This window comes from Brassica rapa, chromosome A05 (assembly GCF_000309985.2).
Source record: "Brassica rapa cultivar Chiifu-401-42 chromosome A05, CAAS_Brap_v3.01, whole genome shotgun sequence".
Lineage (NCBI taxonomy): Eukaryota > Viridiplantae > Streptophyta > Magnoliopsida > Brassicales > Brassicaceae > Brassica > Brassica rapa.
Window position 1 is genome coordinate 18457420 of NC_024799.2, and position 14901 is coordinate 18472320.

At 36.1% G+C, this 14901-nt stretch overlaps 1 long non-coding RNA gene across 1 annotated transcript; it reads left to right on the forward strand.

The window, feature by feature from the left end:
- The first annotated feature begins 716 nt into the window (after window positions 1–716).
- Window positions 717–8336, forward strand: LOC117134014. The gene is made up of 2 exons (XR_004458117.1): window positions 717–3997; window positions 4200–8336. It is a non-coding gene; the product is annotated as an uncharacterized LOC117134014 (long non-coding RNA).
- The last annotated feature ends 6565 nt before the right edge of the window (window positions 8337–14901 follow it).

Below are 14901 nucleotides of genomic sequence, written 5' to 3' on the forward strand. Positions count from 1 at the left end.
ATTAAAAATCACATTAAATATATAATAAAAACATTTATATTTTTTCTTATATGTTATATTTGAATTTTTCAAAACGTCTATATATTATTAGAAATTTGAATATTCCCACTCTGAAAATTTTGTGATCAATAGATTATTTTTTTGTTATAATAAGTTACAAATGATCATAAAATATAACGCATATGAATTTTTATTTAATAAATATTCAAACTAAATTATATATATATATATATATATATAAACACTAATGATTTAAAGCAACAAGATTGGCTGATCAATTTAGTCGTCCAGTTGAAATCTTTCAAAAGTATGTGAAAGACTAAAGTCAAAGTAAATATGGATTTAGAATAGTAGTTATATTTTACTAACCAAATACCAAAAAAAACTGAACCGAACCGAAACCAACCCGATATCCGGATTGAATACCCGTAATCCAAATGAAGCCAAACTATTGTTTCATTCTCCAAAATATAATAAAAATAATAACTAAATTCCGCGCAAGGCGCGGGTCTTATCCTAGTATACTTTTAAATTCGAAATATTTACTAGTTGTAAGTAGGAGCCAGTTGAAAAGAAAGAAAAAAAACGGAAGTATCTTAGGAGGTGTTATTGGTTTATATATTTTGCTTGATTTAGAAATCCATACAGTATTTATAAATCCAAGTAAAATATACAAATTTTCAAATTCTCACGGATTAGTATTTACAAATCCGGAGGTTTTCCCTCGGATTTGGGCCTTTGTATTTTTAACAAAGAAATCCATGCAAATCCATTCAAATACATTATGAAATCAAATCTATTAATAAATCCGTATGATTGAATAACACTTGATTTGAATTAGAATTTATAAATCATTAAACGAATAACACATGATTTCAATATGTATTTTAAAATCATAGAACCAATAACACTAGATTTAATTTGAATTTTCAAATCCATCAAAATACACCAACCAATAACCCCCACTTAATAAGGTTTAATTGTTCCGGAAAAACTTAATAAATGCTCTTTGGTTTGCAAAGAAAAAGATGTTTACGGCAACGAGTGATGGGCCCCCTTTGGTTATGTTATCATAATGTCATAAGGTGTTCACATCGTGCCATATGAATTATGATCTATCGCGACTTTTTCTTAGTCTTAGTCAGAGGCGGAGGTACGCTGGTCTTAGTGTTTTCTTGTTCGTTTGCATGAAAAGGATGAAGTAACTATATTAAGGTCCACTGTCTACCCTTGGTTATGTTTGAGAATTGGAAATGGCCAAACCTGTCGGTTTTGGAGCGATAATTGGAGTCCGTTTGGTTGCATCTCTGACTTCTTGAACCTTCCTCCATCCTCTCGTCTGGGAATCTCAAGAACCGCTACTCTGTCAGACCTGAATGAGAATGGAAATTGGCTGCTTCATGCAGCAAGATCGGAGGAGCAAGTTCAGATTCAAGTATACTTATCAAGATACTTATCAACTATCTTTCTCTCGGAGGAGGAAGACCAGTATGAGTGGATAATCGATGGTTCAAGGAGCACTACTTTTTCGACAGGAGCAGTCTACAGAGAGCTTAAACATCACAATCCGGTGGTGAGTTGGAGCAAGACAGTATGGTGTCCAAGGGGTACCCCTAAACACAGCTTCCTTGCGTGGCTGTTTGTCCTGAACCGCTGCCCCACTAGAGACCGCCTGCTATCCTGGGGGCTTAATACACTCTCTTCCTGCCTTCTCTGCAACTCCGCTGACAAAAGCCGTAATCATCTCTTTTTTTACTGTTGTTATTTTGACAGATCTGGAACATAATTGGAACTAGATCAGTTCTTTATGCATCTCCTTTGTGGGACCAGACTCTCTCTGCTCTTCAACATCTGTCGGGACCGAGACATGCAAAACTCCTAGTTCTCTTCGCGTGGCAGTGCACCATCTATCTCATCTGGTCAGAAAGGAACGCTCGGTTGCATATAAGCATCTATCAGCCTCCAGACTCAATCATCTCCTCCATTGCAGCTTACATCAAAACAAAAATAGCGGCGATCATCTTCAATCTTCCAATTCTGGTATCGGTGATCTCTATCTTTCTGACTTCCTACTGGATCAAAATATTTCCCACTTGAGCTTTTCTAAATTGTGGTTCAATTATATGGAACTATGGATTTGTGTTTGTATTAATGGACAAGGTCCACGAAACTGTCCGCTGGACCGAAGTCTTTTGTAATTTGCTTTATGTTTTAAATAGAATGTCTTTTTTCAAAAAAAAAAAACTATATAAATGAAGTTATGATCTTAGCGTCATTAATTCAGGAAAAAAGTTTTGCCGGTGGGTTTGCCATAATCCACTATATACGGTTCAATTTTGATGGTAAATTTAATAAACCAATCAAAACCAATGTGCTTACACAGAAAAGTTCTATTTCTGCCGAGCAAGAACACATAAGAATTATTCTTTTTACGATATATGTTGTTTCTACTTCTTATTGCGTTTCAACCGATTAATATTTCTTAACTAATAGTGTAAATGACCAAAAAATATCACAATACTAAAAGGGAGATAATCTCAACAGATAGATGGTCCACGTAGATTAGAAAAATTATCCAATAAGGACCTTTCTTTTTGACGTGTCATATATGGCTGAAATATAGTGAATTTTTGTATGGGTTTTATGAAAATTATCACTCTGACCCATCCCAGCCCATGTAGAGAACAGACGGAGAAACCTTTTATCGTTTCACGCTTTCTCCTCCGACTCTTCCACTTCATCTTCTCCCATGTATAGATTTGTTTGCTTTGCCAAACTTTATCAGTTCTATCCACTTCCCCTTGATCCTTCTCCTATATAAATCTCTATGTACAAACCTAAATCCACCCAAAATCAAAACCTACTCTGAAGAAGTTACATCCATCGACACTTTAGTCTAAACCTATCTGCACGATCTCTACTTCTACTCTGCGACCGTCAAATTGAAAATGCAATTCCTCCGGTAAAAGCTCAGTCACGGTCGTAGTTCCGTCACCGCTGAATCATCATCATCCAGGTTCTTACCTTGTGACGTCTCTCACCTTTGTCGATCCATCGAGAATCTACTGTAAAAAAAATCAGTTCCCGTTGATGGAGAGATCGTGAAGAAGGTTGGTCAATCTGTTTCCTGTAATCAAAAAAGTGATTGGTCTTCTGAAGAACTATGCTTTTGTGTGCGTGTGCGAGGTATATAATTCACTTACAAACTTTATATTACATGGATAAGATTCCAGATTTGGTGTTTGGGTTTATATGTGACATTTGAACTTATGTGTGATTTTTAAGCACAACGAGTGTTTGGGAATAGATGGACTGAGATACAAAGGTGGATTCAGGCAGGTAGAATACTGGCTCTAATGGTGCTTCAAGTCATGATTGTAGGATCAATCATTAATGTTTTATACTTCTCTATGTTTGTAGAAAGGATAAGGCTGTGAACAGGTTTACGAGACTTCGTGTGAAGAGAGCCAAGCATGAAACTATGGCTAGCGAGAACAACTCAAACAATAAAAGAATGTTCTTCTTAGATGGTAGTTGTACTCCAGCGAATATGAAACTCTTATTGCCAATAGAACAAGGATCTAGCTCCATGTAAGGTCTGATTCTTTTCCCTTTCTATGCTCCAAAGTTGTGATCAAGCATTTCTCTGACTTGAAATCTGTGTTTAGTTCTTCTCTTCCAGGATAGCTGCCTTACATTACACGTTATGTCTCCACAGTGAGTTATTTATGAGCATCACAAGGTGGAAACTTTCCTCACTCCCTCATGAGTGACTGGAGGACAATCTAAAACTATTAGTCTGGACAAGCGAAAGTTAACAATCCTCTTTGACAACCCCAACATCTGGTACTCACTTATACTACATCTTCAAGTTCCCCGTTTAAACTTCAAGATAAATTTTTTTTTTATTGTTCTGTTTCTATTGACCATAGAAAATGGAAGGAAAAAGCCTTTTGCTGGATCCTTTTTATGCAGAAGGAATCGTCCGTCAGAAAATGTAAGAGCTCTATATTAATTGGCTTCCTTATCTGCTTAATTTTAGTTTGGAGAGTGGTGTTGATGAGTGAGTCTCTCTGTCTGAATATGTAGAAGAATTGTGCTCATGAAAGGAAGCATCACTATTTAAGATTATTCTAATCCAAGTGAAATCTAAAAGTAACTTCTAATGCTAATAAATGTATATTACATATTTGAGTTAGGGATCGAAACGGTGGCTATTGATGCAGCCAAAGACATGGTACTGTCAAAGGAACAATGGATGTTAAAGAACTTGTGCTTTTACTGGCCAAAAACTCAATGAACCATCAATCTCTTCTTCTGGTCAAAGACTGTGCCACCCCTCCCGCCTTAAAGAAAGAAGTCTCGGCTGCAGGAGAAAGAGACAAAGAAGGAAGGGAAGTTGGAGAGAAGAAAACAGAGGGTGGCTAGAAGAAGAAAGAAGTTGTTGACGGCAGAGAAGAGAGAAAACGAAAGATGTTGGAGCTGGCAGGAAGAAGAAGAAAGAAGCCAGGCGTGGTGAGAAGAAGTGGGGTCAAATCATTGTCACACGTAAGATTATAAGTTCATACAAGTATATGCATTGTCTTAAATTTTTCTGACGGACATCTCTATAACTATAATTTTCAACTACTACCAAAATAAAACTTGGAAGGAACGAGAAATATTGTATACACTCTAATCTAATAAAGTTATAACTATTATTCTTAATCTTTAATTATGCTAAACTCTTTTTACATGCAATTATAAAATATATGTACTTTCTCTTAATTTATGTTTTTCTTATTGAGTACTCTTTCTTATTTAGGTTCCATGAAGAATTTAAAAGAAAATAGTAGAATTCATCTGTTTAATTTTTTTCCTTCAACATGATTACCAATTAAAACAATAAATTGTACAAAACAATCAACCACCATTTTTATTATTTAGTTTTCTTAGCTAAACAATTAAATATGATCTCCGTAATATGCTTTGTTTCATGGCTTCCCTTCTTGAACGATATTCTCAGTACGGAGACTGCAAGCAAGGGTATGTCTCAGTTTTTTTGCCTGCAACGTCCTTAGATCTCTTAATCCCAGTCAGCTCCAAAATCATATCTTAATCCAGTCACTGGAGTTATTATAACAAAGAATCATTAAAACTGCAAACCAACATAAGAAAAAAGACTAAGCGTCATTGTTGGTTTAATATGATTTAAATATCAAGTTTTGGTAATGGTTCGTTTAAAAATTTTGTTCTTTAGTTTGGTCTGGTTTGGACAATGATATTATTTTACGTTTGGATCAATTTTTTTGATTCAATTTATTTATATTAAGAAACTGTTCAATTTGGTATTAGAACTCAATGATTATATAGTGAAACAAAGTTTAAATCAGTTGTAAATATTACAATTGTTTTATGCAAAAAAAAACAAAATGTATTTAAATGATAACCATATTTTGTTAGATTTTACTCATCTTACTTATTATCCTATATATATGATTTTAAATTTGTTATATACAAGACAATGAATACGTACATACAACCAAATTTTATTTATTTTTTTATGAATTTAACGTTATAGTCGATTGTAATATATATACACGGCTTATGTTCATAAATATAAACCTTTTTAAGTTAACTTAAAATTATACGAATATTCCGGGCGTAGCCCGGAAAAATCCATAGTATTTTTAATTGTTAAGCGTTTCCTTCTCTGGATTTACACACAAATATTAATACGTCACTAACATGGCAGCATCTAAACACCATAAATAGTGAAATTTGTATTAAATATTAAATATTTGGCATTATACATTTCTGATGGTGGATCATATATTGAAAATTATAATATTTGAAACGTCATAGTTGGTTACATGTATTTAAATCTTCATGAAAATTTGCAAGAAAAAAGATAGTGAAAAGTCTTTGAGAAGTATCATCAAGGAGCACGCATGCATCTTGAACAGAAGTCATGCATAGTGTCGTCAATATGATGTTTTACATTTCTTGTCCTATCAATATTTAATATTGTGTCAAATTCATATTCAGATACTTACATTTATACTTATTTTATACAAATTCCATCTGTATATTATATATCCTTAAACTATGCATAAATTCTAATTGTCTGATGTATGCGTTTGCTAAAATTTGTTGACACGAGACTTGTATTAAGCTATCTACTATATTTTACTAATGATTCAGGTTGAATGAGAAATGAATGTAGAAGCTGTAACTTAACGGCACCAGAGTTCTTTATTCCACCAACCAAGTTTGACTATAAAAACACCAACTTGCAAGTAATATATACATAATACATGATCCCTGCTTTTATATAACCGCATGATATAAAGGATACAAGAACTTCACTGGAAATGACATGTCATTATATATATTGGTCACCATGTTTTGTTTATTATTTAAAAAATTCCATCTATTTTCCTTGATTTGTGTTTGTCATTTCAAAACAGACTCCAATGTTGATTATTATCAACCAGAAGACTGATAGACATTTTTTAACTCCAAATAAAGAAGAAATAATCGGTGATAGTCACACAAACACATCATATTGGGCCTATAAATTGGTGTAATTCTATACATCCAAATAATCAACTGAGTAAGTTCAAAATTCGTGTGGTTACGCTTCTTCCATAACAGAAGTAGGGCTAGACGTGTCGGAGGAAGAGGAACCCCTTCTGCTCGAGCTCGCCTTAGAATGGATTCCTCGTCAAGTCTGTTTGGAGGGTGTGGACACACTTAATTGTTTGTATTTCATTCATTCCATCGGTATGCTTCCAGGTACATGTAATTGTGATCTGTTTACCAGAACCAAGGGTTTCTTTGGAAACCTTTACGAACAATCGTCGTTTTTTTAATGGTTTTTTCGCTTCTCACAAGAATCGAAACCAACCAATTACCAAATCCACCTATTACCGCTAGCATAACCATGAAAATCATTAAAAAAGCATGAGCTGTTATTAAAACATTATAAAGCGAGACTACACTTCTTTAAAAAGAAAAAAATCGATTTGCTCCCTTCGCACTCGTTTGTTTACCGCTTGCTCTCCTTATTCCTGATTATACCGTTCGCAGGCATTCCTGGTCATTGAGCCGGTCACCGGTGGCTTCCTCACTTGTAATGTGAAGCTGTTTTCCATTTCTCATTTTTGAGGATATCAAAATTCTCTCTGGCAAATACAACTATTTTGATCATTTCTTCGCATGTACCCGCAGTAGCATTCAAATAATGCCTTTTGATTTCACATGTTTCAGTCTGTGCTTTATAAAATATTACCTCTTTTTTTTTTTGATCAACTGAATAATTCATTAATTAAAAAGGGGATTAGTGTGAAATTAGGCCCAACAGAAAGAGTTTGGTACAAAAAGAAGCCTTAGCATAAGAATTTGCAGGCCCATTAAACGATCTAGGAATGAAAGAAGCTTGAAACGAAGAAAACGAAGAAGATAGGATGAGCGATTCAATGTCAGCTAGAACTCCATCGTTGTCTCGCGCTGATAGACTGGATGAGTCCTTTGCAATCTGATCGTAGCCAGATGTAATCAAAGTTGAGTGAAGTAGCATGCTCAATGGCTGCTCTAAACGCTAGGGCTTCCGCCATAAGCGGGGAGGAAACATGATCCGACATGATGCAACATGAAGCAGTGAATGCTGATGTGAGCTCACGTGGCGTCCATTTAATTTAAGTGGAACCGACTCTTAGTGCTTTCATAGGGTTATTATTGGGACCCATCTATGATTCTTAAAAGAGTGGGCTCCTTCTTCTGACAGTAACAAAGAGATTAGATTCTGCTCTCACGGACGGTCACGATGATATGATGGATTGTGTTGACGAGCCATGACACGACTCGTGATGCTTCATTAGTTCTCTAATGTGCATTCACACTATTATAGTCAAATTGATGATTATCAAGCTTTGCAAAGAAACACTGCTTAAAGCCATTCATGATTTCTTGTCCCTAATCTATGATTGGTAATTCAATTAGATTGTTAATTGGTTACATCAAATTATCTAGTGGAAAACACTGTAACCAAATCCATACAAATAGTATAGAGTTTTAGGTGGATGTGCAGTGTATATATTTTACACGGTTAAGTCCCCTCTATAGTGGTTTCAAAAAGTTGATGGAGTCAATGTGTTTTTAATTCACCATTTCTTAATCTCATTCCAACACAAATCGGAATTCAAAAAAAAAAAAATATATATATATATATTCAAACGGATCAAAAATGTAGGTTATTATACATTATAACTCTCATATTCCAAGAGTGAGACATATGGAATTACAAAGGCCAATAATCGTCACTCAAGTCTACATGAATCTGCTTTGTTTGCTGATAAAAAAAAAAAAAATATGGGACATATTACCTTTAGAGTCATAATGCTAGAGCTTCTTTCTCGCAAGGAGATGTTGATGAAATACAATTGCGAAAAAATCATCAGAAATTTCAAATGTTTTCAAACGTTTGTTGGTGATAAAAACGCCAAAGCGGTTGAGGAGTTGGACGCACTGGAGATTAGAGGATCGTTTATAGTCACTGTGATGGAAATTAATTCGGCTGGTGTGCATGTAGAAATATCTGGTGGAATTATAAAAAACCAAGGGAATATGAAAATAATAAACGAGATAAAATGAACGATGAAAATAAAATGAAAATTAACTATTCAGAAAAGTTAAGTAACCAAAACTGAAAATGTAATTCTGGTTGGAATAGTTGTCAGGTAATTGACTTAATTTTTCAATCTTTTATCACCACAAATTAGTATTACATTTTTACTGTTAACTTTTTAGTTTTCCTTTCAGGGATACCATTTGGTGGTCTAGATTGTGAGCAGCAATTTAAGAGAGATGAAGCAAAGAGACTGAAATCCACACGTACGTTGGTTGAGAAACATGTAAAAGGATAGTTACAGAAATTTATTAGACGGAGGATTCCGGTCGCCGGTATTGATAGGCGCAAAATATTGTGGTTCATAACAATAGTGATCGTCGGATACACATGTACAAATACTGTCAACCCAACACAACTTTTTCCACCAAACAAAAGAAAGAGTTAAAATATGTTTCTTGTATATGAGATATTAATAATTCCATATGAAAGCCTTTAGTCAAAAAAAATATTAATAATTCCATGCAGTATGAAAAGGGTTTTCTCTAGAATAACGTCAAAAGTTTTCGTTTTATACGTAGCAAGTGTGTTATATAAAACTACTAGTGGTATTCCGGCGCTACGCGTCGGATTTGTATGTTTTGTTTTCTAATGTGTTCAAAATATTTTTTTTATCCATTTGATAGTGGTTAATAATAGTTGTGTGTTATTTTGTTTTGTAGTTGCTTAGGTCAAAAATGAATAGCACAAATAGTTTTCATAGATTAATACAATAAAAATAAAATAAATAGCTGATAATTGTATTAGAGTAAATATAGTTGAACTTAAAACATAAAGTAAAGTAGATGAAAACTGTTGAGTGATGCATGAGATATGTTGATTAATAATGTAAATCTCCTATTGTCTGAATAAGTTGCTCCTACTCGGAATAACTAATTGATAGTCAGTTGATTGGTAACGATATGGTTTGATTACTGGCGTCTGTTCCCACTTTATTTTTTTTCTTCTTGAAAATCGTTACGGCAGTTGTTTCTTTTGTTTAAACCACACGGCAGTTGTTTCTAATTTTTATCACTGGTTCAAATAAAGCACTGATGGTTATTTATTTTTCTGTTCTATCAGGTGCTGCAATTGTTTTGAGGTTAATTTATTCCATTTGTCTCCGCTGGTTTCATCATACTTTCAGGTGGACTTTTGTTTAAGCCTCGGACTGGAGTCTTATATTTTGGGGGTGTTTTAAGGACCTTTTTATTTTAATGGGGGCAAGCTATGTGTTGATGTCACCCGTTTGGTCGTTTGGTTTGCATGGTTTGGGATACTTTGATTTGGGCTTTTGTTTCCAACAGAGGTTGAGTTCGTGTGTTTGATGTTTTTATTTATGGAGGTGTGTTAGTGTTATGAGCAGTAATCAAATTTTGGTTCATGTTCATGTGCGGAAAAATTATGGGTCCACTATTTATTATTTTGATGCGTTTGTAACTAATAGTTATTCGGGGTATGAATTTTATTAAAAGAGGTGTTAAAGAAAACTGATGTGCACGACGTTAATATGTTTGTAGATATTTTTATATGAAAGCAACAGATTTTCACATCTGCATGTATATGTTGTCTAGGTCTTTCCTGTGGCAGCTAGCTAAGGGGTTTTGTTGTCATGACGACTTATTATGAACTTCGGTTTGCTTTGTAGACTGTGATTTGTTGGAGCATTATTTTGTTATGTTTCCAAACTATATAACCTAAGGTCCCTAATCAAACTTGTTCGTTACTTACAACAGTTTCAAATTCAGACCAAGTGAGTCCATTGCTTTGAAAGGTTTCAGTTTCACTTGGGAACTTTCTCATACACAAATTCCATGTTTTCAAGTCACAGACACGACTTTCTCAGAAGGCCACAGATGAAATCGGAAAACAAAAACCTCTTTCTCGATGAGCTTGGAGAAGAAGCGTTCAGCTTTAGCGGCGAAGACATCACCGTGGTAGTCACGCCAGATGGTAACACAACCTTCGATATTGAGCAGAGACAGCACCTCCTGCCTGCCATGTTTTTCTTCTCTTTCTTCTCAAGGATTGTCGAATTAGATCTAAATGCGGCAGTTCAATTGACGATACCTGGTGAAAACACACAGCCACTAACAACACGCCATTTGCCAATAATTTCAAGATATGTAAGATTCAATCGGCAGAAATTATCTTTTCATGAACCATGACCATATCAATTCCCATAAGCTCTCCACCTTCCTTCACATTCCTTGCTAACAACGGAGGACACTCGTGAAAACAGTCTCCCGACACCACCAGCCTTCAAATCAGACAGAAGCAGTTGAGGAATAGCCATACTCGAACCGCTCTTACAGAGAGTTTTGGAGTGGAGAAAGTGAGGACCAATGAGATTTGCGGATTCCTGCCTTCGATTCCATATATATATATATATATATATTGTGTGAAATCTGTGACAGAGGTAGGAAGGTAGAAGGATTACGAAGCCTTGGATTGCTTTTATTGACTGCCATCAATAACATCGGGTTATTAATCGACGTGAGTGGAGGCTAAGCTTAACGTTTACTGTTACAAATAAAAGGTGGTGGCTGTGAATTTTGAAGAACCACTACAAGAAAACGTATCTTTACCGAGGAAGTTTAACGAGGAAAAATAATCCTCGTAAAAAAACGTTGATTTTGCGAGGAAAGTACGTTGAGAAAGAAAAGCATCGTTATTTCGTTGTAAGGTAACGACAAAAAATATTCGTCGTAAAGACGATGTAAATTGACGTGGCTTTTACGAGGAAATAGTTTTTCCTCGTAAAAGCCACGTAAATTTCGCGAGTGCTTTACGACGAAATATTTTACGTGTACTTAACGAGGAAATTTTGAATCCACCAACTTGGTAGGTGGCTCACGTTTTTTTTTTTGGCCATACAATTAATTTTCGTCGTAATTTCATAGTAAAATTACAACTACCAGATTCGAAATTTTCTATAAATATGGATGTTGGAACATCATTTTAAACACACCAACAACAAAAAACGTGAAAGAAAAAAAAATGGCTGGCTCTGGGACTATTTACGAGTTGCGGAATTGGATGTATATGCATAGAGATGCTAACGGGAGAGTGACGAAAGAATACCTTGCGGGGCTGGAGACATTTATGCACCAAGCAGATTCAACACCGCTCGCCCAAGAAAGTGGTAAGATGTTCTGTCCTTGTCGGAAATGCAACAATTCGAAATTGGCAAACCGTGAAAATGTTTGGAAGCATTTAATAAATAGAGGTTTCACGCCAAATTACTATATCTGGTTTCAACATGGGGAAGGTTATAATTATGATCAGAATGAAGCTAGTAGTAGTAATAGCAATTTTCAGGAAGAACCGGTTAATCATCATTTGCATAATGAACATAGTTACCATCAGGAGGAGATGGTAGATTATGATAGGGTTCATGATATGGTAGCTGATGCATTTGTAGCTCATGATGAAGATGAAGAACCTAATATAGATGCAAAAAAGTTTTACGGAATGTTAAACGCGGCGAATCAACCACTTTACAGTGGTTGTAGAGAAGGTCTCTCTAAATTGTCGTTGGCTGCTAGAATGATGAATATTAAAACTGATCACAATCTACCTGAAAGTTGCATGAACGAATGGGCAGACTTGTTTAAAGAGTATTTGCCGGAAGACAATGTGTCTGCTGATTCTTATTATGAGATTCAGAAATTAGTTTATAGTCTTGGGTTGCCTTCGGAGATGATAGATGTCTGCATCGACAACTGCATGATCTATTGGGGAGATGATGAGAAGCTAGAAGTATGTCGATTCTGCAAGAAGCCACGATTCAAGCCGCAAGGACGGGGACGTAATAGGGTACCGTACCAAAGGATGTGGTACCTACCAATTACAGACAGATTGAAAAGATTGTATCAATCAGAGCAGACTGCTGCAAAGATGAGATGGCATGCCGAGCATACTCAGACGGATGGTGAGATGACTCATCCATCAGATGCAAGAGCCTGGAAACATTTCAACAAAGTACATCCGGATTTTGCTAGCAATAGCCGGAATGTGTATCTCGGATTATGCACAGATGGATTTAGTCCGTTCGGAATGTCAGGGAGACAATATTCATTGTGGCCAGTCTTTCTTACGCCATACAACCTGCCACCGGAGATGTGCATGCAACGGGAGTTGCTATTCTTGACGATATTGATACCTGGTCCGAACCATCCAAAAAGGTCCCTGGATGTTTTTCTACAACCACTGATAAAAGAGTTGAAGGATTTGTGGTCAACAGGGGTGAGGACGTATGACTGTTCAACGAAGACGAATTTTACGATGCGAGCTATGCTTTTGTGGACCATAAGTGACTTTCCTGCATATGGGATGTTGTCTGGATGGACTACACATGGAAGATTAGCTTGTCCATGTTGTAATGGAACGACAGATGCGTTTCAACTGAAGAATGGTAGGAAGACAAGTTGGTTTGATTGTCATCGTCGATTTCTTCCCATTGGCCATCCTTACCGAAGAAACAAGAATTTGTTTAGGCACAAAAGGGTTGTGAGAGACACTTCTCCACCATATCTAACTGGAGAACAAATTGAAGCACAAATCGACTACTACGAAGCTAACGAAACAGTTCGTTGGGGTGGTAATTGGCATGTCCCTCGTAATATGCCTGATTCTTACGGTGTTCATCACAACTGGCACAAGAAGAGTATATTTTGGGAGTTGCCATATTGGAAGGATCTTCTTCTGCGACACAACCTCGATGTGATGCATATAGAGAATAATTTCTTTGAGAACATCATGAATACAATATTGAATGTCCCAGGGAAGACAAAAGACAACATAAAATCGAGGTTAGACTTGCCGGATATTTGCTCAAGAAGCGAGTTACATATTAAAAGCAATGGACAAGTTCCCGTTCCGATATTCAGACTGCCTTCAGAAAAAAAGTCGGTGTTGTTCAACTGGGTGGCATCAGAAGTGAAGTTCCCCGATGGGTATGTTTCAAATCTCTCTAGATGTGTTGAAAAGGGTCAAAAGTTCTCTGGGATGAAGAGTCATGATTGTCATGTCTTTATGCAACGACTACTGCCCTTTGCATTTGCGGAGCTACTTCCAACAAACGTACATGAAGCACTTGCAGGTTCGTAGTGTTTTATATCACAATAATTTTATAACGGTCTAGTTTGCAAAATAATATACGACTAACAATGTGTTTAATTGTTTTTGGAATATAAAAGGCATTGGAGCATTTTTCAGGGATCTGAGCACACGCACTCTTAAAGAAGAAGTTGTAGAACAGCTTCAGGAGAACATTCCCATCTTATTGTGCAACTTGGAGAAGATATTTCCTCCTGGATTTTTTGACGTCATGGAGCATCTAGCTGTCCACCTCCCATATGAAGCATTGCTTCGTGGACCTGTACATTACGGATGGATGTATCAGTATGAGCGAGCCATGAAATATTTGAAGGGAAAAGCAAAGAACCTCGCCAAAGTTGAAGGTTCTATAATTGCTGGAAGTTTGACGGAAGAAGTTTCTCACTTCACATCGTACTACTTTGCGTCAAAAGTACGTACCCGTAGAAGAGCTCCAAGAAGATATGATGATGGTGGAGTTGCGCCAACATATGCAGTTGCTGGTGTTCCAGACATCTTTAGCCAGATTGGACGACTCGGTGGGAAGTCTAAAGAGGTTTGGTGGTCGAGTGAACAAGACGCTCATAGTGCACACACCTATATTCTACTCAATTGCGAGGATCCATTGATGCGTTATTTTGAAAGGTAACATATATGGACACTTCAAAACACATATAATTAATTATATAATTGCAAGAGATTCATTCCTATGAAATGTGATTAATTTTACAGCCTATTTGTTTCTCAAGTCGAAGAAACATTTCCTGGTATATCCACAAGTGACGTAGACAAAAGGAAAGATCAGCACTTCATTAAGTGGTTGCGGAATCAGGTATTATAACTCAAACTATTTTTTCATACATGATTTGTATTTTAATGCCACGTAAAGTAAATGACGAAGGTGGCACTCGTTTATTCCACGTAGGACAGAATCGTCGTAAAGACCTCGTAAGGTAAATTGACGTAAATACCACGTAAAGTAAATGACGAAGGAGGCACTCTTTAATTCCACGTAGGATGATTTCGTCGTAAACACCTCGTAAGGCCACGAGGACTTTACGACGAAATTAAAAAAGCGGGGCACGCTAATTCCACGTAAGCCAAAATCGTCGTAAAAGAGTCGTAAACTAACGACGATATTACGACGAAAATAT